This window comes from Mustela nivalis (genome assembly GCF_964662115.1).
Source record: "Mustela nivalis genome assembly, chromosome: 14".
NCBI lineage: Eukaryota > Metazoa > Chordata > Mammalia > Carnivora > Mustelidae > Mustela > Mustela nivalis.
The window spans coordinates 71,216,455-71,242,388 of record NC_139033.1 but is presented as its reverse complement, the minus strand read 5'-3'; the positions used below and the strand labels follow the sequence as shown (position 1 = coordinate 71,242,388).

The following is a 25,934-nucleotide window of genomic DNA, read 5'->3' as shown; positions in this document are numbered from 1 at the left end:
TGACTGGGCGTGCCGCATGTCTATTGGTTGTCTCTGGCAGCCCGTTGGGCGGCGCCCCACTGAGCTCCCCTAGGTGGAGCTGAGCTCAGCTTCCGGAAGCAGGTTATTTGCCAGACTTGCTGTGGGAGTTGGTTTGAAGTTATTTGGATTTGATGACCTTCTCCTCTACTCCTTTATGCAAGAATCCACTTACCAAGGCGACTAAAGGAAGTGGTAATCAGATACTGCTTTCTAGAAACTATTAAATAAGCAGTCGCCATCCCTTTTTCTCCACCTTCCTTCAGGCTTGGTGATGGGATCACTGGGATATAGTCACTCTAAATTCTGTTTTGCATACCCTTTATTGGAGTACCGTTTTTTAGAATGGCATTTATTTATTCAGTTATATTAAACCTGTAACTGATTTTTTCTTCTGGAACATGTGAGCAGGAGGTGAGGAGCAGTCTCTCTCTCCTAGCAGCTGGGATTTGGTTCATTTCTGCAGATAGAGACAGGCCTTCCTGGCTGTCTCCCTGAAGATGAACAGTAACAAGCACATGGCCTCCAGCGTCTGATGGCTCTGCCACCTGCTACCTGTGTAACCAAATGCCGTGACTTCACCTCTCCATGCCTCATTTTCACATCTGTAAAACGAGGATGTTATTATGAGGATGGCAGGACTTAATAAATGTCGTTAGAACCTCGCTAAGGCCATTAGTGCTCGCTAAGTGTTAAATCAGTAGATCAGCCTCCTCCTAGGCAGTTCCTGTTTTCTCTAGAAGCCACTAGTTAAGTGGTTATAACTGTTCCACCCAACCTATAAGATTCCTAAAGGAATGTCTTAATAACTCGGGAGGAGTACAGGTTTAGAGAATTTGGCCATTCTGTATGGGAAAAAATATAAATTGTTATCATCAGGGATGTATCCTTTTTAAAAATCTGGGAAATTTTAAATCACAAAGAAGGACATGGGGGTGGCAGAAGTACCCTTTCCACTCCTGGGTAGCAGAGGGAAACAGGCAACTATTGGCACGGATGCAGAAAACGGGGAAACTTCTTGCAAAGTTGTTTTCCATACTGGAAAACAGTATGGAGGTTACTCAAAAAGTTAAAAATAGAGCTACCCTATGACCCAGCATTTGTACTACTAGGTATGTAGCCAAAGGATACAAAAACAGTGATTCGAAGTGGCATCTGCATCCCAATGTTTATAGCAGCAATGTCCATAATAGCCAAAGTATGGATAAAGCCCAGATGTTGTCCATCAACAGATGAATGGATAAAGGAGATGCGGTAAACACACACACACACACACACACACACACACACACAGGAATATTACTCAGCCTTCAAAAAGAATGAAATCTTGCCATTTGCAACAACATGGATGAAGCTAGGGGGTATTATGCTGAGTGAAATAAGTCAGTCAGAGAAAAACAAATACCATATTATTTCACTCAGATGTGAAATTAAGAAACACGATTAGATGAACATAGGGGAAAGACAGGAAAAAATAAAACAATAAAAATAGAGGGAGAGAGGTAAAGCATCAGAGACTCAGCTATAGGAAACAAACTGAGGGTTGCTGGACGGGAAGTGGCTGGGGGGTTGGGGCAAATGGGTGATAGACATTAAGGAGAGCACTTGAAAGAATGAGCACTGGGTGTTCTGTGCAACTGATGAATCACTAAATTCTACCCCTGAAACTAATAATACACTATATGTTAACTAAACGGAATTTAAATAAATTTTTTTAACTAAAAAAATTAAAATCTGGGAAGTTTTAGATCACAAAGAAGGATATGGGGAAAGTGGAAGTACCCTTTGCACTCCTGGGTAACAGAGGGAAATAGGCAACTCCTCATTACTGACTCTGAGCTACTCTGAGTGAGTGACCCATGTAGCTGCTCTGAGGCAGAGCCTCAATGGATCCTGCTTCTCCTGCAGAGCTGATTACCCAGTCTCAGCCTTCCTCCCTCGCCTCCACGATATTATCACCAAACTGGCAAAGAGAGGATTTGATAACACATTCGAAAACTCAACAAGCACAGCACTAATAGAAGACCATTGATCATGTTGTTGTGTGCCAGCAGGTATGGAGAGAGAGGAGGAACAAGCTTCTTTATCAGGATAAATGAAATGTAGATAATGGCAAAAAGGATATAAAATTTTTTAAAAAATTGAAAACAAACAAACACTGCAGCACTAAATTATGAAAGGAGCTTCACCATAACACTTGGTGTAAATGTCTGCTTTGAACACTAGGAGTCATCACGTCTTAGGCCCTTCCAGTGGTGGTGGGTATCCAGTAGCAATAGAGTCTGAGCACGGAGTTTTTGTTGTTGTTGTTTGCAGGGGTTTTCATTTGTTTGTTTTTAGAGAAAGAGGTGGCAAAGGGAGAGGGATAATTTTTTTTTTTTAAGGTTTTATTTATTTACTTGCCAGAGAGAGAGAACACAGGCTCCTGCTGAGCAGGGAGCTGCTCACCGGGATCCCACCACCCTGGGATCAGGCCCTAAGCCAGAGGCAGTCATTCAACCAACTGATCCACACAGGTGCCCTGAAGGAGAGAGAATCTTAAGCAGGCTCCACGTGCAGCTCAATGTGGGACCCCACACGGGGCTCGATCTCACAACCCTGAGCCAAAATGAAGAGTCAGACACTTAACCGTCTGAGCCACCCAGGGCCCCTGGGCACATATAGTTTTAAAAAGCTCCAGGGGGTAGGCATAACCAAGTTGGCAAGTTCTAAATCCCTCACTTAACATTATTTTACTTAATCCTAGCAAAAGTCCTACCTGTTAGTTTCTGTCTTTCTTAAATTGAGACCCAAGAAGGTTGAGAAGCTTGCTCAGGTCACACAGCTCACATGGGCAGGACCTCACTGTGATTCTAGGTCTGTGTGGCTCCAAAGGCCAGATTCTTACAGCAGACATGGTTAACCCCTCAGTGTTCCTAGCTGCTCAAAGAGAGTTCGAAGGTCTCTCTGCCCTGCTTTGGGGTTCTGCCTTTAAAAAAAAAAAAAAGAAAGAAAGAAAGAAAAGAAAAAAGTTTTTTTTTAACTGTTGTAAAATATACAAATAAAATTTTACCATTTTAACTATATATAGGATGCAATTCAGTGATATTAAGAACACTCACGATGTTATATAGCCATCATCACTATCCCTTTTAGAACTTTATTTTTATCATCCCAAACAGAGGATTCTTCTTTTTTAATAAGAATTTTCTGGCCACAAATAATGAATCATGTGATTGGATGCAAGAGGCTTTCTTTTTCTTATTTTTTTTTCATAAGTAGGCTCCACTCCCAACGTGGGGCTTGAACTCATGACCCTGAGATCAAGAGTTGCATGCTCCACTGACTGAGCCAGGCAGGCACCCCAAGAGGCTTAAAAAAATTTCTTTTTATTTATAAAACCCAGTGAAGAAACAAAACTTGGCAAAAATAAATCACATCTTAGTGACATCTTTAGAATTATAAGGTTAGATATACTTGAGAATTATTAGATAATTTTTAAAAAGCAGGATAATTTAGAAGGATCTCTGTTTGACTTGTGCTTCATGCAATTCTCAAACCTCTAATTCCACTCCACATCTGGCTACAATCTCTCCTCAGCCCCTGAGGCTGCTTGATCTGACTGTGGCAAGACTTCTAGGCAGAGCACAGCCTCACTGGCCCTGTCAGTTCCTCTCAAAACGCGCCCCACTCATCACGCAAATGTGAGTTATTGCATGCAACATCTACCAGTGGAGACCTGCCCAGTGACTCCTTGTGAGACCTTGACATGAAATGCATGGGTTTCCCACTGTCTAGCCCAGTGTTGGCCCAGATGGGGGCCCAAGAAGGAAGATCGGGATGCTGTGTATATGAGGCTCAGGGCTAGAGAGTAAATACATCCCTCTATTTTAGCCAAAAGGGCCCCAGTAGTAAGCACAGAGGAAAGAATGAGACACTTGGGGCTGGATGGTAGAGAAAGCCATTTATAGCTTGGACCCTAAATAGACAATCTTCCCTATATCATGAAGACTGTAGAAACTTCTGTCTTATTTTACTACGTGGGGAGGAGCCTCAGAGTGGCTGAGGGAGCTCAGAGAGAGGCCAAGAGGCAACAGGGCAGGAAACACAGTCTAGCTTCACAGTTAGTAGGCAGATAGTATTCTACAAAATTGTCTTCTGAAAATCCCCTTTTTTTTTTTTTTTTTTTTTTTAAATAGGCTCCATGACTTGAGCTAAGATCAAGGGCTGGATGCTTAACAGACTGAGCCATCCATCCAGGTGCCCCACTGAAACCTCCATCTTAAAATCTACACTATGAGCAGTTGTAAACAGAGATGGAAAATTGGTGACATAAAAGAACAGACTTCTAAGAGTGGACAGTAGGACACTGTTCCTGACACAGGGCTCCTGAACCTGGTAAGTTCCTAAGTGATAAGAAAACTAAGAGCATATTTTGTCCTAATCTTTGACCCTGGTTCCTGACATAAATTCCCTGGAATTTCCTGGATGATAGGAATGTCTTTTATTCTAATGAAGCAACTCTAGATGGGGTTCTGGGTGGCTTCTGGATGGGGGCTGGTCACTAGAAGGACCAAGCCAAGATTAGAAGCTTGGAACTTTCAGCCCCACCCGCCATCCTTCGGGAAGAGGAGTGGGCTGAAGATCAAGTTAATGATAGATCATGCCTACGTGATGCCTCCACAAAAACACCACAAGTATGGGAGGTGGGAGAGTTTCAGGTTGGTGAACGTGTTTATAGGCTTGGAGGGTGTTATACCCCAACTCCAAGGGGATAGGTCCTACCTTATACATCCCTTCATCTGGCTATTCATTTGAATCCTTTGAAATATCCTTTGTAATAAATTGGCAGTAGTAAGTAAACTGTTTTCCTCTGTTCTGTAAGCCATTCTAGCAAATTATTGAACCTGAGGACAGGGTCATGAGGACTTCCAATTTGTAGCCAAGTCAGAGGTTGGGGTAACTTGAAGACCTACCACTTGCAACTGGTGTCTGAAGCGGGGGGCGGGGGGGCAGTTTTGGAAGTATAGGGTTTGGGCTAACTTATCTACTCTAGGAATTCAGTGAATCTGACACCCAGCTGGTGTCAGAGAATTGGGGGATGTGGGAAAACCCCACAAATAAGGAGACAAAACTATTGTGTAGGAGAGGAAATGAAAATATGTGTTTTTCCTAGACAGACACATAGAAATAGGTCAATGGAACTTTGACTACAGAAGGAAAAAAAAAAGGCTAAAGGATACTAGAACTGTAGTAGAATGAAGACAGCCTCCTAAAGCAGTTTAAGTGGAGACAAATTGGAAATTGGCACAAGAAAGTCACCCTGAATTATAGTATGTTTGCATGTTTATATATTAACAATAAGCTGTGGATTGCAGGTATTCCTTGGTGTGCATTCAGTCCTGATTAACTCTTCTTCTTTTTTTTTTTTTAAAGATTTTATTTATTTATTTGACAGAGAGAGATCACAAATAGGCAGAGAGGCAGGCAGAGAGAGAGAGGAGGAAGCAGGCTCCCTGCTGAGCAGAGAGCCCGATGCGGGACTCGATCCCAGGACCCTGAGATCATGACCCGAGCCGGAGGCAGCAGCGGCCCAACCCACTGAGCCACCCAGGTGCGCCCCTGATTAACTCTTCTGTTGCTTCAAATCAAGTCTGATTTAAAGTTCTGTCTAGGGGCGGAGCCTAGGTGACTTAAGTGGCTAAGCATCTACCTTCTACTAAGGTCGTGAACTCCCGGTCCTGAGATCCAGCCTCACGTTGGGCTCCCCGGACTGGGGAACTTGCTTCTCCCTCTCACTCTGCCTCTCCCCTCTGCTTGTTCTCTCTCTCAAATAAATAAATAAAATCTTAAAAACATATAAATTAAAGTTCCTTCTAGATATTGGATCTCAGTAATTCTCTGGATCAGATGGCTCCCTTTAACCATGAAAGCCAAGAAGGTAGTTTCACGAGTTGGGAGGTGAGCACAGTTCCTTTTGTATTCTGTGTTAGCTGTGTTTTTTTCTTTCCAGCTGGACCACATGAGGTGCATGGTTGGAAGGATTGGTAGCCTTAGGCGTGTGTCTGCAGAAGTTGGGACAAGTTCATGAGCATGCCTGGCATCATAGAGGTCAGGAACTCTCCAAAAGAAGATCACCATATTCAAGTATGAAAGCCATTGAGAGCTGAGCTGTTGGTGAGAAAGCTGGAAATTAAAGCCTTGTTCTTCCTGTTACTGAGCCGGTGACCCAAGGACAAAAGCTTGGAGTAGATTAAGCTGTCAGAGCCACAGTTACAACATCACCCTTCCTAACTTCCTTAAGGAACAGGTGAGCCTGCGCACATTGGAAAACTGAAAAGCCCTATCTAAATGTACCACAATGCTTAATAAGCACCTGGGCATATTAATAGCTTGTCTAGGTTTAGCCAGGGCCCCTGAGTTGCATTTGTTACGTAGTTTCCAAGGGCAAGGACCATTCTGTATTACATGATGCAAATGTGTGCTATGATTCTTTAATTGTTAGCCCCCAAGGACAGGTGCTGGAAGTAAACTTCCTAAAACAAACTTCAAGTCGGCCATCCCTATGAAACATTCTTATTTGGGCAAACGGAGCGAGGCTTACAGAGGTTTACAAAGGATTTCATGATGCAGGCAGTGCCAGCATGCAGAAAGATCACTGTTGTCTTCATAAACTTCTGTGAGCATTACAGTCTCCCAAAGGAATAGTCTCCTTACACCATCAGGGAACTGGCTGCCCCCTGTCCAGTCCAGGCTCCATTTTTTGTAGAGTTATGTCACGGTCATAATTCTACAAAAGTTATGAACTTTAGACAAAAGGTCTAAGGTGAACAGTTTCTCAGATTCTGATTCACACTAATCAAATTCACAAGAGGTAGGTGTATAAAATAGAATATCAACCAATATCAACTGATTAATTAAAATAAAGTATCAATTAATTGATGGAATATCAGTAGTACAGATACTCATGTTTGCTGATTGGCATGTTCATTCCCTGAAGACAAAACTTTGAAAAAATTTAAGCCTCCCTGCAGAGCACAGAATCAGAACAAAGGAGGGTTGGGAAGTGCCTAGTGCCACTGCCACCGAGCTCTCAGCCTGGGACATCATTTCTAGCTCAGGATGACCCCATCACATGCACCAGCGGGGACCCACTCCCTCCCTTTCCCCTCCCACCCTATGAGGTGGCTAAACAAGTATAGTAGGTCAGGGCCAGAAGGTTTTAAAAAAGAAAATAGAAGATTAAAATGCCAGAACGAATTGTATCTAGCAAAAGCAAGATTTGTTTAATGAAATTTTTTTTTGGAAACAGGAAGGAAGGAAGCAAAGAAAGAAGAAAGGGCAGGAAAAAAGAAAGAACTGGATCTTATGTGGGAAAAAAATGTGATTACTTTCCCCAAAATGTATGCAAGTCGCTCCTATTGAGACCCTGACATCTTTTATGTATTTAATAAATATCTGTTGGGTGCCTTCTCTATACCAACAACTCCTCTCATAGAGATTACAGTGGGGGAAAGGATTCTGGGAGAGATTAGAAAAAAGGAAGAAATGAAGAGACAGGTGAGATAAGACAGGCACTAAATAAATAAAGTACCCATTGGGTCTCCCCTTTTTCTAGTCCCAGTATCTGGTGACAGCCACTCTTGTTCCAAGTACCGCTGTCGATGGGCTCATCCAGTTCCACCGTCCTGGCGTTATGCCTGCCCACTGGCTCCCAGGAGTGTCCTTGCTAAGACAGATCCTTTGCAAAGCCATCGCCTGTCCGGTGTTCCTCTTCTACCTCTCTCAGCTCCTTGTTGTGCATATTACCCACCTACATTCTTGAAATAGCCCTGTGATTTTTTTTTTTTTTATTCTCTAAAAAGTTATCTAAAGATAATCAGGCAAAATACCACCTAAATGTACATTTCAAGGGCCTGAAGAAAGACAACTAGCAGAATGTGACATAGCTGGAAGAAATCCTGGAGCCCATCTTCTCAATTCCCTTCGTTTCTTCTTCTTCTTCTTCTTCTTCTTTTTTTTTTTTTTTCCTTTTTAAGCTTTTATTTACTGACAGAGAGAGACATAGCGAGAGAGGGAACACAAGTAGGAGAGAGGGAGAGGGAGAAGTAAGCTTCCCACTAAGCAGGGAGCCTGATGTGGGGCTCGATCCCAGGACCCTGGGATCATGATTTGAGCTGAAGGCAGACGCTCAATGACTGAGCCACATAGGTGCCCCACAATTCCCTTATTTTCTGTTGGAGAAACTGAGATCCAAAAAATCCCAACTTGTTCATGGTCAAAGTCATTTGGTAACAGATCTAGCTCTAAAAACCTGGGACTTAGCCCCCCTGTCCAGTGCTCTATCACTCTGTCATATAGCCTGTTTGTTATCAACTGAATGATTATGTCCCCCTCTAAATTCATATGTCAATGCCCTAACACCTGATGTGATAGCGTTTGGAGGTGGGATTGGAAGTTCAGAGGGTAGAAGACTTCATGGAGAGTGGGACCCTCACTCTCCAGTGGGAGTTTGTTGGCCAGTGGGATTATTGGCCTTATAAAACGAGAACGAGATTTCCCCACCTTCACACAAACATGCGTGCACTATAGAAAGGTCATGTGAGGACACAGCAAAAAGAAGGTCATCTACAAGTCAGGGAGAGTGTTTTTATCAGCAACTAAGTAAGCCAGTACCTTATTCTTGGCCTTCTATCCTCCAGAATTATAAGAAATAAATTTGTTAAGACTCCTGGTCTATGGTATTTTGTTATGGCAGCCCAAGCAGACTCAGACACTGAACAAAACAACATCCCAAAGAGGACACAGAGACTACTTCTTTCTCGGGTTGCTGGATGCAGCCTTGTCTTGTTATTCTGTGGTTCTATAACATAGCAGGTGTGGCCCAAACCAATTAAAACATTTTCTTTTTTTTTTTTTTTAAAGATTTTTTAATTTATTTGCCAGAGACAGAAAGAGTACACACAAGCAAACAGAGAGGCAGGCAGAGGCAGCAAGAGAAGCAGGCTCCCTGCCGAGCAAGGAGCCCGATGCGGAACTCGATCCCAGGATCCTGGGATCACAACCTGAGCCGAAGGCAGCGGCTCAACCAACTGAGCCACCCAGGCGCCCCCAATTAAAACATTTTCATGATGAAAGAGTGAAGGAGTTCTATTATTCACTGGGGTAAAAAAAAAAAAATTAAGATTTATTCATTTACTTAATTTGTCAGAGAGATAGAGAGAGAGCACAAGCAGAGGGATTAGCAGGCAGAGGGAGAAGCAGGCTCTCCGCTGAGCAAGGAAACCGATATGGGACTCAATCCCAGGACCTTGGGATCATGATCTGAGCTGAAGGCAGACACTTAACCAACTGAGCCACCCAGGCATCCCTGGGGTAAAATTTTTAAAGCATTTTGTGCATAGTTTTAATAAAATCTCCAATCTAAGTAACTGAATTTATTCATTCATTCATTCATTCATTCATTCATTCAACCAATAGGTACTGAGCCTTGCTATGAACCAGGCTGTGTTCTAAGTGATATATCAGTGATTATTTGAGAGCAAGACCCTGCCCTCACACAGCTTCATAAAGGGGTGGGAGAATGGGTGATAGACACAAAGATGCCCCCTCTTGAAGGAAGAGCTTGCTGCCCAGCTGTGGGGAGTGATCAGCAGCGGACTCCAGCTGTTGGCTGTTTCAGGGTTGGTTCAGCTTCAGGCTGCTGTCTTGCCTACAGTCAGCCCCTTCCCAGGGCAGCGCATAACCAATGGCCGAGCAAGGCAGTGGTATGAAGGCCTTTTCACTGGTCATTTCAGCCCGATACAGGACCATTCTTCTTTTCTTTTCTTTTTTTTTTTTTTTTAAGGTATTTATTTTAGGGGTCAGGGATGGACAGGAGGGAGAGGGACAAGCAGACTCTGTGTTGATCCCATGGCCCTGAGATTATGACCTGGGCCAAAATCAAAGTTTGAACATTCAGATGGGCATACTTTTCTCTTGAATTTCTCACCAAATTGGCCAATAATTTTTTGTGCCTGCATCAAAATTTGACTTCACCATTTGCCCTCCTGCTTCTCCTAGATCTTCCTTTCACAACTGCTGATCTCTAGTAAACATCCTGCGTCCCAAACTCTGGCTCAGTGTATGCCTCTAGACACTGCACCAGGGACTATTGCATGTAAGTGTGACTTTTGTGTAATTGTGGTGAAGGCTTTTTAAAATAAGGTAATATTTAAGCATCTCAGTAAAGACCTGGAGAATGTCAGGGAGCAAAGCCTGCAGAGATCAGAGGGAAGAGCATCTTAGACAGAGGGAACAGCTAGTGCAAAGACCCTGAAGCAGGAGGGCATTTGGCAGTTTGAGGAACAGCAAGTGAGCCAGGGAGTTAGAGCAGATGAAGGGAAGGAGGAAACAAGATACAAAATTCGTTAGGAGTGAGGGTGAGGGGTGATTGAGTCCATCATGTATGGAAGTTTCACCTATAAGGAGCTGAATTAGTTGCTGTGGAGAGAAGACTGGTTAGAAGTTGTAAGGTAAGAGAGGGAAAGAACATAGAGTAGATGGATAAGACAAAAAGAACAAATCAAAACACATTGCCTCATATTTTGTTGAATCTGTCCCTGAGTCCCGAGCATTTAACAAAAGGCATTCCTATTGAAACAAAAAGAAAAACAAAAGATCAATTGTTGGAGTCATCAATAAACCCTGTTTTTGAGTTCAAAGTATAGCCAGTCAAGATTTCTAGACATTGTGCTAAAAGCACATTTAGATGGTAGAGGGAGGCAATCTGACAAATTTTACTCAAGTCACCCAGCTTCAGCTTGCAGGGTTTTGGGAAAAAGATAGCTAAAAGACAACTTAGAAGCACGAATAAAGATCTGGGCAGTTGGGAGCTGGGTTTTGGTGATGCCACATCAAGAAGGTGGGAAAGAAATTAGAAACATTAATTTGGAGGGCTATAACTTGGTACTGAAAGAAACGAGAAGAACTGAGATTTGGATAAGGACTGACAAAATGTCCAAGATGGCAAGATTGAGTCTAGTTCACAGGTAGACAATAAACCTCCAAAGACTGGAATCTGATAACTTGTAAGAGTGGGTTAAAACCTAAAATTCACCTCTAGAGTCACTCATACTTTTGATCAAAGATAATCAAAGAGAGATTATTTTTGCAAAATAAGTCTAGTCTCATCAAATTTGGCCTAATTATCTCTGTAAGTGCAACAACAATGGTAGCTGACCCCACAAACTTTTTTTTTTTTTTTTAGTTTTTCTTTGCTGGAACTTTCCATAAAGAATCTCAGATTGGATTTTCCAAGCCTCTCAAGGGTAGGAAGTTAAGCCAAAAACTCACTACCAGACTCTACTTGCAGTATCTATAGATTTGGGTGAAATTCTCTCCTTGAGGTCCCCAAAATATCCTAAGTTTCCTGATCCTACCAGGAAGTGACCCTAAGTGACCCTCCTTACCTACCTGTAAGATTGGGAACTCCATAAGCCAGGCTGGTTTTTCCAAGAGTAATTTGTAAGCATTGGATCCATGTCGTAAAACTGTCTGGACATACCTGATTCTATGTGTATCATTCTTAAATGACATTCCAGTAGAAGCCTTGGTTATCTAATCAGTGTTTCCAGTTGTGTTCTCTTATGGGGAGAAACAGTCTTTTTGAACTTAAACATTTTTGGCTTTAGGTGGTCACTTTTGGTAACTCTTTTGATTATGTTTGGTCCCTCAAGAGCTCCTGATCAGAGTTAGGGGCCTAAAGCCAGAGTGACTGTAGGTTGTTGAGCATCTGGAGTATGAAGGGAAGGGTCTGGAAGTGGTGGGCAGAGGGCTGGAGAAGGTAAGCATCTGAAGGGGAACATATCAAAGGGGCTGAAGGGAAAAATGGAAATTGGTAAGGGAAGAGGAAGGAGTGGAGATAATAAGAAAGGAAAGATCTTAGAGCTACCAATTTGGAGAGATCTTAAGTTTTTCAAAGGAGCCTCTGAAGTCTCAATTGATCTTTAGTAAAAATCACAGCAATAAGAATGGAAGAGGACAGTTAGAATAAGGTAAGAATGAAGTTTGCCTCCTTGGCAGACTCTTCCTTTCATGGGCAATTTCTCTGTAGCCTGCAATGTTGTTTGATAGCATTTTACATACAGTAGAACTTCTTTAAAAATTGGAGTTCATGCTCTCAAACCCTGCTGCTGCTTTATCAACTAAGTTGTTATGGAATATTCTAAATCCTTTGTTGTCGTTTCAACAGTCTTATGGCATCTTCACCGGGGCAGATTCCATCTCAAGAAATTCCTTTCTTTGCTCATCTATATGAAGCAGCTCCTCATCTGTTTAACATCATGAGATTACAGCAAACCAAATATAATAATGAAAAAGTTTGAACTATTGCCAGAATTACCAAAATGTGACACAGAGTCATGAGGTGAGGAAGTGCTGTTGGAAAAATGGCTCCAGTGGACTTGCGTGGCGGAGGGTTGCCATGAACCTTCAGTTTGTAAAAAACAAACAATCAAAAACACCAGTATCTGTGAAGCCCAATAAAGGCAACAGCAATAAAATGAGGTTAGGTAGTTCTAACCAAAAAGTTTTCTCCTATAAATCTGAAGTTTGGAAAATCCCTTTTAGAAAACACAGATTAACAGGACAAAGATAAGGTTTACTTACAGGTGCACAGGAACAAGTACCATAGAGCAGAGAGGTAAAGGTTTACTTAACAAAAAGGGGGTGAATTTTGGTTTCAATGGGAAAATATGGAAGATTCTATTAGTCTTTTTGATGCCAAGGGTAGCTGAATTTTCACTTCCTAGTGCTAATTGTCAAAAGGAAACCTCCCTCTGAGGGGGTCAAGGGCAGCTGTATTTTCAGGAGGCTTTGCTTAAGTTTAGATATTGTTTCCTTCTGTGCCTGCTGGTTGTTCAGCTGTTTGTTTATTTTTTATTTTTTAAAGATTTTATTTATTTGAGAGAAAGCAAGAGGGCACAAGCAGGGGGAGCCTGATGCAGGGCTCAATCCCAGGACGCTGGGATCATGACCTGAGCAGATGCTTAACCAGTGGAGCCACCCAGACGCCCCTGGATGTTTTAAGTTTACAGTCATTTTCATACTGCTTTGATGGGGTACTAATCCCTTCATTGGTTAGCTTTGGGAATTGGGCATAACTATCCTCTAACCTCCTGTAACAGAGTCATAGGCTGAAGAAAGCTTGCTTTAAGAGAAGAATACCCCCATAAAGTTGAGAACCCAAAAACAGGATTTCCAGGTAACTTGTCTAGCCTAAATCATGTCAGTTGAATTACCTTGGAAGTTGCAAACCAATAGTCAGACAAGTACAGAATTCAAATGAATATCATTTTAATACCACAAAAGAATTATGAGGTCCTAAGAATAAAAAAGAATGTAGGAATTAAGCAAATTCCACGTTCTTTAGAGAGTCAAGGAAATTACAGTTATATATCTTCAAAACCAAAGAAATGCAAAACCTAATTAAGTGCTGTAGGGCGGGCAAGACTCCTCTAAGGCAAGAATCAGAGAGTCTTTGTCTTGGGTTATTTGATCCAGGCTCTCCTGAAATTAAGGGTAATTGATACAGCAACGGCAAGTACGACTCAGTTCCTCACAAGTAAGAATTCAGTTAGCATCCTGGGTTAAATATTTGGTGTTTATGCAACCTCAAGCAATAATGACATGGGGAAATCGTAGTTTGTATGGGAAGTACTTATGTCCCCAGAATGATTTGAGGGAACCAAACTTGTGGTATTTGTGTTTTTGGCTTAAGGTATGTGCACTTATTTGGTATCTTTTATACTTGTCATGTTCGCAGGTAATTGAAGTATTAAAGTAACTGCCTCGTCAATCCAATTTAAAATGTGCAAATACATAATTGATTTGGAAAGTGATTAAGTATATTTCCAGAACTGAATTATTTAAGAGAACTCCACATTCAACAAGTGATAAGTTTAATTTAACATATCAGATTTATAAGAATTATTTCATTTACGTGGCCATACAAAAGGATGAGATCACAACATTTGGACTGACCTAGAGGATATTATGCTAAATGCTAAATGAAATAACCCAAGACAAATAACATGATTTCACTTACAGGCGGGATCTAAAAAAACAAACAAACGAATGAATAAACAAACAAAAAGTAGCATTAGAATCAGACCTGTAAATACAGAAAATGAATTGATGGTTGCCAGAGGGGAAAGGGAGTGAGCAGATGGGCAAACTGAGTGAAGGACAGGGGCAGTTACAGGCTTCTGGTTATGGAATGAGTAAGTGACAGATTTTAAAGGCATCGTATAGGAAATATAGTCAATGATATTGTAATAGTGACATAGGGGGACAGATGGCAGCTGTATTTGCTTTGAGCACAGCGTGACATGCAGGTTGTATGCCCGAAACTAATGTAACATTGTGTGTCAGCTGGACTCAAAAATTTTTAAAAATATTTTATTTATTTGGGAGAGAGACAGCTAGAGAGAGAGAGTGTGTGTGCGCACCAGAGCAGCGGGGAGCGGCAGCAGGAGAGGGAGAAGCAGACTCCCCGCTGAGCATGGAGCCAGATACTGGGCTCCATCCCAGGACCCCAAGATCAGGGACCTGAGCTGAAGGCAGAAACTTAACCGACTGAGTCACCCAGGCATCCCAGCTATACTCAAATTTTTAAAAAAAGAATTATTTAGTGCTCAGGAATGTTTTATTTATTAAGTCAGATGATTATTTAATAAAATCAACATATATTAAATTTACAAGTGTAATTTCAAAGGTCCTAAAATATTTGATTATGTTTATAAATAGGACCATTTCGATGAAAGTTTTTTTAAAAGTCATTGCCAAACGTGTTAGAGTTGTAAAAATAGAATTTATAAGCTAGACTTAAAAGCCTGAGAAAGGATTAGATTGTGAGATTTGTATTTTAATATATTGAATTTTTTTAAAGATTTTATTTATTTATTGGACAGACAGAGATCACAACCATGCAGAGAGGCAGGAAGAAAGAGAGGAAGGGAAGCAGGCTCCCCGCTGAGCAGAAAGCCCCATGTGGGGCTCGATCCCAGGACCCTGGGATCATGACCTGAGCCGAAAGCAGAGGCTTTAACCCACTGAGCCACCCAGGTGCCCCTTTCATATATTGAATATTAAAATTAAAATTAATTTGGGGGGCATCGGGGACTCAGTATGTTAAGCATCTGTCTGACTTTCTGGGATGGACCCCACCTCAGTCTCTGCACTCAGCAGGGAGTCTGCTTTTCTCTTTCCTTTTCCCTCTGCCCCTCCCCTGCTCATGCTCTCTCTCAAGTAAATAAATAAAATCTTAAAAAAAAATTGGGGCGCCTGGGTGGCTCAGTGGGTTAAGCCGCTGCCTTCGGCTCAGGTCATGATCTCGGGGTCCTGGGATCGAGACCCGCATCGGGCTCTCTGCTTGGCAGGGAGCCTGCTTCCCTCTCTCTCTCTGCCTGCCTCTCTGTCTACTTGTGATTTCTCTCTGTCAAATAAACAAATAAAATCTTTAAAAAAAAAATTTTTTTTTCTGCACATAAAACCACCACCAAGGACAAACCCAAACTCACATTTGACGTAGATTGTTGTGAAGATCAAAAGCAATAACCACCACGAAACAATTCTGAAAGCTCAACATGCTCTGTAAATATAAGGGGTGAGGGAGGCCACCGTGGGCTTTCCAGCACCATTGAGCTCCTCCAGGAGCTCTTGGGGAGCCTGTTCCCTTGGAAATGATTGGTTAGGAGATAGCTATTGTTGTGTCTTCATGTAATTCCCATGGTATCAGTGACCATCTAGTGAGAAAACTCAGTCTCAGGGTGAAGCCCACACAAGGCAGAGGAAAGAGAAGAGAAAGGGGAGGATACGGGCGTAGCTATTAAGATCAGGCTATGGCTAATTAACCTCAAGATTTCACGTTGTAATAAACTTTGTTATTGTGTAAGTGGATCTGATTTATGGTTTTCTATTATTTGTAGCCTAAACTATTTCATGGACATCAGAGATTATTTTAAAATCCATAGGGCAGTGCTTCTCAAGCATTTAAACAGGTAAATAGCAGAGCTGAATTTGATTTCACTTACTAGCCTTGTGACTGCTCTGAGCAAGTTTAGCCTCTGAGCTTTACTTTCTTACAAGGTTGTTGCAAAGATGAAGTAAAATAAGTAAGGTTTTAGTGTCAATTTCTTCAGCTATAATATACAGTATTAGCAACAAATAACCCAACTTAAAAATGGGTAAACAAGGGGCACCTGGGTGACTCAATCATTAACCATCTGCCTTCAGCTCATTTCATGATGCCAGGGTACTGGGATCCAGCTCTGCATCGGGCTCCCTGCTTGCCGGGAAGCCTGTTTCTCCCTCCCCAACTCCCCCTGCTTTTGTTCACTCTCTTGTTGTGTCTCTCTGTCAAGTAAGTAAAATCTTTAAAAAAAAAAAAAAAAAAAAAAGGAGTGAACGACCCGAATAGGTATTTCTTAAAAGAAGACACACAAATGGCCGATGAATATATGAAAAATTGCTTGACATCACTAACTATCAGGGAAATGCAAATCAAAACCACAATGGGATATCACCTCAGTCTGAGTGGTTATTATCAGTAAAACAAAAGACATGTTGTTGAAGATGTGGAGAAATTGGAACACTTGCACATAGTTGGTGGCACAGTTGCTATGGAAAATAGTATGAAGGTTCCTCAAAAATTTAAAAGTAGAGGGCACCTGACTGGCTCAGTAAGAAGAGTGTTGGACTTTTGATCTTGGGGTCATAGGTTCAAGCCCTACATGAGATCAGCAATCCCACTTCTGGGTACATACCCAAAAGAATGAAAATCAAGATCATTGCAGCACTCCTTACAATAGCTTAAATATGGAAACAATCTAAATTTCCATACACACACACACACACACCATGGAATATTATTCACCCTTAAAAAAGGGAAATTCCGGGTGTTTGGGTTACAGACATTGGAGAGGGTATGTGCTATGGTGAGTGCTGTGAAGTGTGTAAGCCTGATGATTCACAGAGCTGTACCCCTGGGGCTAATAATACATTATATGTTAATTTTAAAAAATAAAATAAATTAAAAAAACAAAAAAGGAAATTGTCACCTGAGTGAACATGGGTAAACCTGGAGAACATTATGCTGAGTGAAATAAGCCAAACACAGAAAGACAAATAGTGCCTGATCCATTATATGTAAAATCTAAAAAAAGTTAAATTCGCCATGTATACATATAACAAAATCCCACATTGTACATCTTTTTAAAAAAAAATCTAATTAATTTGTTTAATTTAGAGTGAGATGGACGGGCAGAGGGAAATGGAGAAAGAGAATCTCAAGCAGACTCCACTCTAAGCACAAAGCCCCACGATGGGCTCTATCTCACCACCCTGAGATCATGACTTGAGCCAAACTCAAGAGCCTGCAGCTTAACTGACTTTGCCACCCAGACACCCCCATCTTAAATATATATAATTTTTTGTGTATCAGTCACATTGGGGGGAAACAAGATCTCAGGACAGTGCCTGGTACATAGCTAGCGGTTACTATTACTGATATTTTAAAATACCAAAACTGACTGCAAAAACCCTCAAGAAATGTCTCCCAACAGCTGCGCCTAAAGGTGGATTTTTATAGCCTTGGACATTCCCTCCAACCTCTCCACTATCCCTTATCACCCCTGCCAGGTCTTCAGTGGAGCATTTGGAGAATTTATGGGTCTTTGGAAATATCCCCCCAAGGGATTCTGGAGGTTTAAACCAGAGAAGATGGAGTTCTCGTAGTAGTTTTTGTCTGTCCCTCCTTTCCCTTAACGTGTTTATTGACACGGGGGATACAGAGATGAACCTCAACCCTGTAAACTCACAATCCAATGGAAGCAGAGACCAGTCTATGGAAAAAGTACATTAACTCACGCCAGGTGCTGTGAGGGAACTCTGCAGAATGAGTAACGAGGCACAAAGGAGAGAGGATTTTCTTCCTGGGGAAGTCGGGGAATGACTCAGAGGTGAGGTGCTGGTGGGTTGCTGGTGGAACGCTGAGTAGAAGTTTGCTAGATGGATTCAAGAGGGAGGCGGGACAGGCGAAGAGCTTTTGCTGAGGAGGCAGTGGCTTTCAACCGTAGCTGCGCTTTAGAATCACCTGGGAAACTTCTAAAAAACAAAACAAAACAAAAAACAAACAAAAAAAAAAACCCCAAAACTGGTATTTAGACCTTACCCAAGAACAGTTAAATTAGAAAATTAGAATCTCTAAGGGTGGGGGCAGGGGCGGGGAAGCAGAAAGAGGACAGGTAGTAAATGTTTAAAAATTTTTCACATGATTCTAATTTGCAGCCAACATTGAGAACCAATGGCTTAAGACCAGGATTTCTATAAAGAAGGGGCCTGGGGCACCTGGGTGGCTCAGTCAATTGGGCCTTCAGCTGCGGTCATGTCCGTCCTGGGATCGAAACCCACATTAGGCTCCCAGCTCACTGCAGAACCTGTTTCTCCCTCTCCTCGCCACTGTGTGCTCTGTCTGTCTCTCCCTTGCTCTCTCTCAAGTAAGTAAAAAAAAAATGTAAAAAGGGGAAGCATGATGTGAGGTTGGGGAGCATTAAGGGGGAGATGGGTTTGAGTTGGCAAGATGGGCAGAAGTCACATATGGAAGATGGTTAAGTAGGCCATATAGGTAGTTTTGCTCTAGATTTAAAAAAAAAAAAAAAAAGAAGGAAAGAAAAACCACTAGCTGCTAAGAGGCTACCTTCATGGAGATGTTACAATCGGCAGCTGTAGGAAACTCTTCAGCTTTATTTATTGAATGAGTAAGCCAGCAGCTCAGTCTTTAGAAATTAGACTACTTTCGAATCCTTACCAGTTTCTCTGTTCTTCCAATGTTCTAATCAAAAGTCTGGCCAGCTTGGCAGTGATAGTCATCAGTCAACGGTATTCAGAATTTTGCTAATTCTATCTAGAAAGACATTTTTTTCATCAGCCTTTGACCTTGGATGGAGCTATAGCTACTTCCAATGTCGGCAGTTCAGATTTCAAAGTATCTGAGTAACTAATATTTTCATTTTGTTAACATTCCCCAAATCTTTCTCTGTCTAGTATGTAATTTGAGGAAGCAGTTGGGCTTTTGAAGTACTTGGCAGCCCTCTCGTCTGGTGAATATTTTAGTACCTTCAGTAACCCTTCAAGACTGGCAATACTCTTTCTAAAGATTTATTCAAGTACATGTGATAATCCGAAATTAAAACGCTGCCAGATTTTGCATTTGCAAAAGTAACTTTGATAGCATGGGGCCAACAAATGGATTTTTGTCAACCATGAATGCGGCTGTTTTCTTTACTGATGGGAAGGACGGGAACAAAAATTATAGGGTAACCTATAGGCATATGACAAATTCTTTGACTCTTCTAAACGCTAATAAATTCATTATATTTTATTGGATTAGATAAAATATATTGCACTCTCTGGTAAAAGAAATAAAAAGTGTTAGAGTTCTCCTAATAGCTTCCTAGAACAGTCAGTATAAGAAGTGTCTGAAGCTATTTAACAGATTCATTTAAAATCCCTATGGGGTCACACCTGGCTGGCTCAGTTGGTAGAGCGTGCAGCTCTTGATCTCCAGGTCATGAGTTGAAGCCCCATGTTGGCTGTAGAGATTACTTAAAAATAAATAGATAAGATCCCTTATTGGTAAAAAGAAAAATCCATAGATCCCTGAAATTCTTAATTTAACAAAATCTTGAGGCATGTTCTGTTTTGGGTTTTTTGGGTGTTTTTTTGTTTGTTTTGTTTTACTACCTATTCAATTCACACAAAAAGAAAAATATTCTCAAAATATAATCTGTAAACCTACTGGGAAAATCTTTCCTAATTAGACATCAGATAGAAGATAAATTTCATGGCTGTTCCATAGTGCTTTCATTCATTGCTGCATAGTATTCTATTGTGTGAATATGTTATACTCTCTTTATTCGAGTTTTGATAGAAATTGGGTAGACTGATTCCTTCTGCTTTCTCCCCCCCCCCCCCCAAATTTGTTTTAGCCATTATAGTTCCTTTGCCTTGTCTTATAAATTTTAGACTGATCTTGCCTGTATCTACAGAAAGTGTACGGAGATTTTGAAAAGAATTGTGTTAAACTCAAGTATCGATTTGGGAAGAACTACCATTGTGCGGTGTTGAGTAGCCAGCCCATGAACACAGGACAGGCTCTGGAGTGTTTGCCTATGCGGCTCCTCCCTGGGTCCTTGGACGAGAGAGAAGAGGCTTTTCTTGTTTTTGTTGTTTTGTCTGTGCCCGTCGGCCTTTCTGGGTTGGCGGCTCCTTCAGCCATAGGTGTTGGCTATCGGAGGCAAAAAGCAAGCCCAGGGCTTGCACTGATCTGCCTGCCTCTCTCCACTTCTCAGAGCTTTCTTTTGTATGTTTTACATACAATGTCCAGGGCTTGGGGTTGTATTTACTGGGAAAATATGTAAAAGTACATGTGCTCAACATTTCCAGACACAAACAGCTCTCTCCCATATTTTTAGCACAGAAATGTTCTCTCACTGTCTTGGTGGTAATGTGATTTCCATTTTGCAGACCTAAAAATCCTGAGAGAACCTTTTAAATGGACACATGTGACCTTGTATGACTGATAAAATAAAATAGGCTGAATGGACACAAATCTGAAAATACTTCTACCCTTTCCCCCTCGTCCTCCCCCCGCAGAGGACTCTAACTCTAGCTCCTCCCTCACCACCTCCTCCTCTTCCTTTCCCATTTCCTCTCCTTTCTTCCCTTCCCTGCCCCTCCTCTATTCCTTTATCTCTTTTTCCCTGGGTTTCATTGTGATAATTTCAAAAACCGTGCCTGTGGCAAATATACTCTCATACACTTTTCAGAGGGCTTAAATAACAAACAATCTTTATCGGTCACCTCTGGAGATTTGCTCAGGGCAGAGAGATGCTTATTTTTGTAGCTCAAAAGAAGGTCATAAAAACTCCTAGAGATTCTTAGGAATTCTTGTGGGAGTAGTGAAAGGTAGTTGTGGGTGATAATTCTTAGAGCAGTGAAGGGTTTCAAGTCTGAAATATATTTCAGGTGTGCCCCAACCTAATGACTGAATTCATCACTAATTATTATGGAGTGTCATTTTCCTCTCTGTAAATAGACTTGGTCCGACCAGCTGTGTTCAAGGAAGTCTGGGAAGCCAGATGCAAAATAATGTGGTTGATATTCGGCAGTTATATTTCTGCCTGAAGCAACATCAAGATAGGGAATTGTACTTTGCCTTCTTGAAGGATTAGCAGGTAGCTGTTAGGATGAGCTGTTAGCTGTTAGGCCTCCTAGATCAGAGAGAAAAATCTACATGACTTAACCAGGGAAAACTCTAAATGTTATGCAAAGCATAATGTCTTTCCTTTTAACCTGGTTGCTCTAGGAGCTGCCCTATCACTCACTGTTCAAGGCTCAGGGCACAATGTAGCCCAGGAAGTGTACATTGTGTTTTAATCTCTATCAGTTAAGTTGCAGAAGATGTGCCCATTAGGACATTTTTTTTTTCCCTGAAACTAAATGAGGGACTGAAACAGTGCAAATGTCAAGTGCTTCTTGATAGTTTTTACTACGGTAAGCAAATCTTGTTAATTGTTAAACTTCTGAAATGATCATAGGATAAAATGACAGGCTGATAAATGCAAAACACCAAACACTTAAAAGACGAAAGGGACCTCTCTGTGAAGCCAAATATGAGGAAGTACAGGAAGGCTGGTAATCTTACTTCATTTCATTCTGATCTTAAAATCTACCTCTTACCATATTTTTACATATAATTGACAAAAATGTAAAAGATTGGTAATGCCCAATGTTGGCAAGGGTGGGAGGAAATATATCCTCTAACGTGGTTGGTTGGAGGATAAATTGGTAAACCTTTAAAAAGGTAATTTAACACAGTCTACTAAAATTTAAAATCTGCTCGTCAGGGCACCTGGCTGGCTCAGTCGGTAGAACCTGTGACTCTTGATCTCAGGGTCACGAGTTTGAGCCTCACACTGGGCGTGGAGCTTACTTCTAAAAAAATGCACAGAGGCATGTTGGTGGCTTAGTCGGTTAAGCATCTGACTTCAGCTCAGGTCATGGTCTCTCGGGTCCTGGAATCAAATCCCACGTAGGTCTCCCTGATCAGTGGGGGGTCTGCTTGTCCCTTTCCTCTCCCTTTGTGCCACTCCTCACTCGTGCTCTCTCTCTCAATCTCTCAAATATTTTTTAAAATGTACTCATTGGGGCGCCTGGGTGGCTCAGTGGGTTGAAGCCTCTGCCTTTGGCTCAGGTCATGGTCTCAGGGTCCTGGGATCGAGCCCCGCGTCGGGCTCTCTGCTTAGCAGGGAGCCTGCTTCCTCTTCTCTCTCTGCCAGCCTCTCTGCCTACTTGTGGTCTGTCAAATAAATAAAAATCTTAAAAAAAAAAAAAATGTACTCATCATTTGACCCAGTAATTCTACTACTGGAAATTATCAAATGGGATATGTTTGCAAAAGTATGCCCATTTAGAGGCATGGAGAGTTGTTCATTATAATATTAATCATAATGACAAAATCCAGGAAATAACGCAAACATCCATTGTAGGAGACCAATTAAATACATTATGATGCACAATGTTGAAGCCTGAGGTAACTTTGTATATTTCATGAGAAAGATCTGCAAAATATGTTATCATGTGGGGAAAAAAAAAGCAAACTATAGACAGAATCTAGTATGAAGTCATTTGTATAAACATTTTAAAGTCTACATACGTATTTGCATAAACATTTCTTAGAGGATAAGTAGTTACTGACACTAATTATATTTAGTCAGTATAGTCTAGGGGACTAGAATTTGTGTAAAGAAAAAGAAGTCATTTTATATCCTTCCATACTGTTTGAATTTGTTTCTATGTAATTTCTTATATTTTAAGACAGATTTATTTATTTATTTATTTGAGAGAGAGAGCACAAGCAGGGGGGATAGTGGGCAGAGGGAGAGGGAGAAGCAGACTCCCCACTGAGCAGGGAGCTACATGTGGGGCTCGATCCCAGGGCCCCGGGATCATGACCCAACCCAAAGACAGATGCTTAACTAACTGAGCCACCCAGGCGCCCGTGTAATTTCTTATTTTTTAAAAAAATCACCTCTCCCTTGGGGACAGATAACTATGCAATTCATCCACTCAAAGAGTCTACAAAATTCACATTTTTGTAGTCTCATAATTTTAGAGCTATGACCTCTTACCTCATAAATAAGAAAAGTGAGGCCCAGAGGGTTCAGGCAGCTTGGGCAAAGTGAGTAAGCTGGTGACAAGGCCAGGAGGAGCAGTCAAGTCCCCTAGACCCTGGTCAAGTGACCAGCCATTGCACTTTGCTACGTTGCTGTGTCAGCTCTGGGAGGTTGCTCCAAATGCACCTGACATTTCACTCAATTTAGATCTCGTTGCTAAACAACCATTCCCTGAAAAATACCCTACTTCATATATGTTAAACAGTGACCTCATAATTCTTAAATGTTTTTCATTAAATAAGTTTGAAGTAGCCTAAATGCATTGAAATAAACAATCCCTTTCAAACTGAGGTGGCCAGACACCCACCCAATTCACTGGTACCTGGATCTGCTTGCAACATGCAGTATGTGAGCCCCGCATCGTACCCACCAAACACAGCGTGTGAGGGGTCAGGCAGCCCAGGCAGTGCACTGTGCTAAGGGGGCTAGAAATGCCCTTTGGAAGCTTAGGTCGATATTCACTAATTTTTAAATTCTTTTTCATGAAGATGTAACTTACATTTAGTAATGGGCCAAGTTGTAAGTGCTCAGCTTGATGAATTTCCACACACATACACACACACGCGTGCATACACATACACACACCCTGTAGCCATCACCCAGTTCAGGCACCCAGCAGGCTTCCCGGATCACTTCCTGTCAATATCCCCAATAACCCCTATTCTGGCCTCTGTAACCAAGCATTAGTTTTTAAGCCTCCATTATTCAAACAAAACAAAACAAACAGAAAGCACAGCTGATGATATGGGGTAGTGAGCTGGATCAGGAAGCGGGGTCAAGAGTGCTTTAATCTATTCCATTTTTTTTTTTTTAAGCATCTTGTTATCTTTTAACTTATCGTCCTTGTTCACAGTGTTCTTTTTTAAAAGTAGCGTGTGAAAGATCTTACACGGAATACATCTCTTTTAAAAAGACTTTCTAGGCCTCTTTTGTTGTAATTTATTTGTGCTTGAACTTTGACACGCTCTACAGATCAGAGAAAACAATGCGGAAGGACGAAAAGAATTACAGAGGGACATTGATTGTGTGTGTGTGTGTCTTAAGTTCTGTGTTTCATACCTGCTGTACTTCTCACTGCTTTTACTCAGAATCAGTGCCTCCCTCTACCTTCCCCAACATGTGGGTATATCTATTATGTTACATATTGTTTCTATTATATATAAACATCTATTATATAACATCATCTATTGAAAGATTACTGTTTCTTATTTAACGGTTATGAATAACTTCAGTAAGACTATAAAGTTTGATTATAAACACTAGGGAGAGAACAGGTCTTTAAATGGACTTTGAAGTTTGGAAGTAATTACTCGGGAGTCCCAAAGCATTGACTTAGATGATGCTGAAACTGGACCCCAGTCCAAAGGGAGTGTCTGGTGTGGGATACCAATGTGTTGGGGGTGGGGGAAACTCCCAGCTGAACACAGCACAGCTCAGAGTTTTGGTATCTGACCATCAGCTGACCTCATGTGATCTCACCTACCCAGTGCAGATCCCCTCGGGGGTTACAGGGACGCTGGGATCGAGAAAACTCCAATACCCTTTCCCTTGTGTCAAAGGAAGCTAAGAAATACATTTCAGGAGAGATTGGAGAAGTCAGTGACAAAGACAGCTATGACTCTTGTAGATAGTGACACTTAAGGTCCGAGAGCTAGGATTTGAATAGAAAAGCTTTGAAAGCAACTGGTTACAAACTTCCTGTGGTGTTGTAGCAAAAGGCAAAGGTTAAATTCACCACTGATCTGGTGTATAACTATAAAGTCAGTTCTTCAGTACAAGTCTGAAATGTTGAAACAAAAATGATAATTGATACTTACTGAAAATCCTTAAAATCGATGGTTTCCACACCCTTTAAACTAATCTTTATAAATATCTTTTGCCATGTTTACCAACAAATACAAACATTCTAGGAACGGCAAGAGAAAATCAGAATCCTGACAATGAAGAGTAAAACCTCAGGCTGACACGAAATGATATTTTGCTCCAGAAATCGGAATCTGGAGATGAGAGGCTACAAGTCCCATTCTTGTGTCTGCTTTCTCAGAGGGGTGAAGTCTCCCCAGATCGAGGCTTGATCATTGCAAGAGCTCACATTAATGGCTGCCGTTCTTGCAAAGAGTTCTGATTCTATCCAATTTCCTGTAAGTTAGGATTTCTGAGCTTGGGGAAGAACAAAGACTACAATTCATGTCTCATGACCTGGGTGGGCATTCAAATGAAAACCAGAATCAGCAATACATTCCCCTGGGATAAAAAAAAAAAAAGGAAAAGAAAAGTCTCTGCCTATCCAAGATGGATATAAAATGAAAGTACCCCCCACCCTCCCCTAAAAAAGCAAAGCTACTGAACAATGTTTGTTTAAAAAAAAAAAAGTCTAATTGCCACAGTTACCAACCAACCTGAAGGACCCCTAAGGGTTAGTTAACATAATAGAAATAGAAACACATAACAGGGAAAATGCAGAATTGTCTTCCTCACAGGGACATGGGCTAAAGAGTGAGTCATCAATATATGACAGCTTTCTAGATGCTGAGGCCAGTATTATCATGGGGGGGGGGGGTGCTGTTTACAACATTAAGTGTCCCATTAAAACAAGGAGAGCAAAGAAAGAAAGGAAAGTTTAGTAGATTCCTACTAAAGTGTAGGAATCTAATTTTGAGG

General features: G+C 41.4%; 1 long non-coding RNA gene across 1 annotated transcript; it reads left to right on the top strand.

The window, feature by feature from the left end:
* Window positions 1-4,202: 4,202 nt before the first annotated feature.
* Window positions 4,203-12,648, top strand: LOC309848010. Its single transcript, XR_014302786.1, has 3 exons — window positions 4,203-4,395; window positions 6,011-6,307; window positions 12,230-12,648. It is a non-coding gene; the product is annotated as an uncharacterized lncRNA (long non-coding RNA).
* The last annotated feature ends 13,286 nt before the right edge of the window (window positions 12,649-25,934 follow it).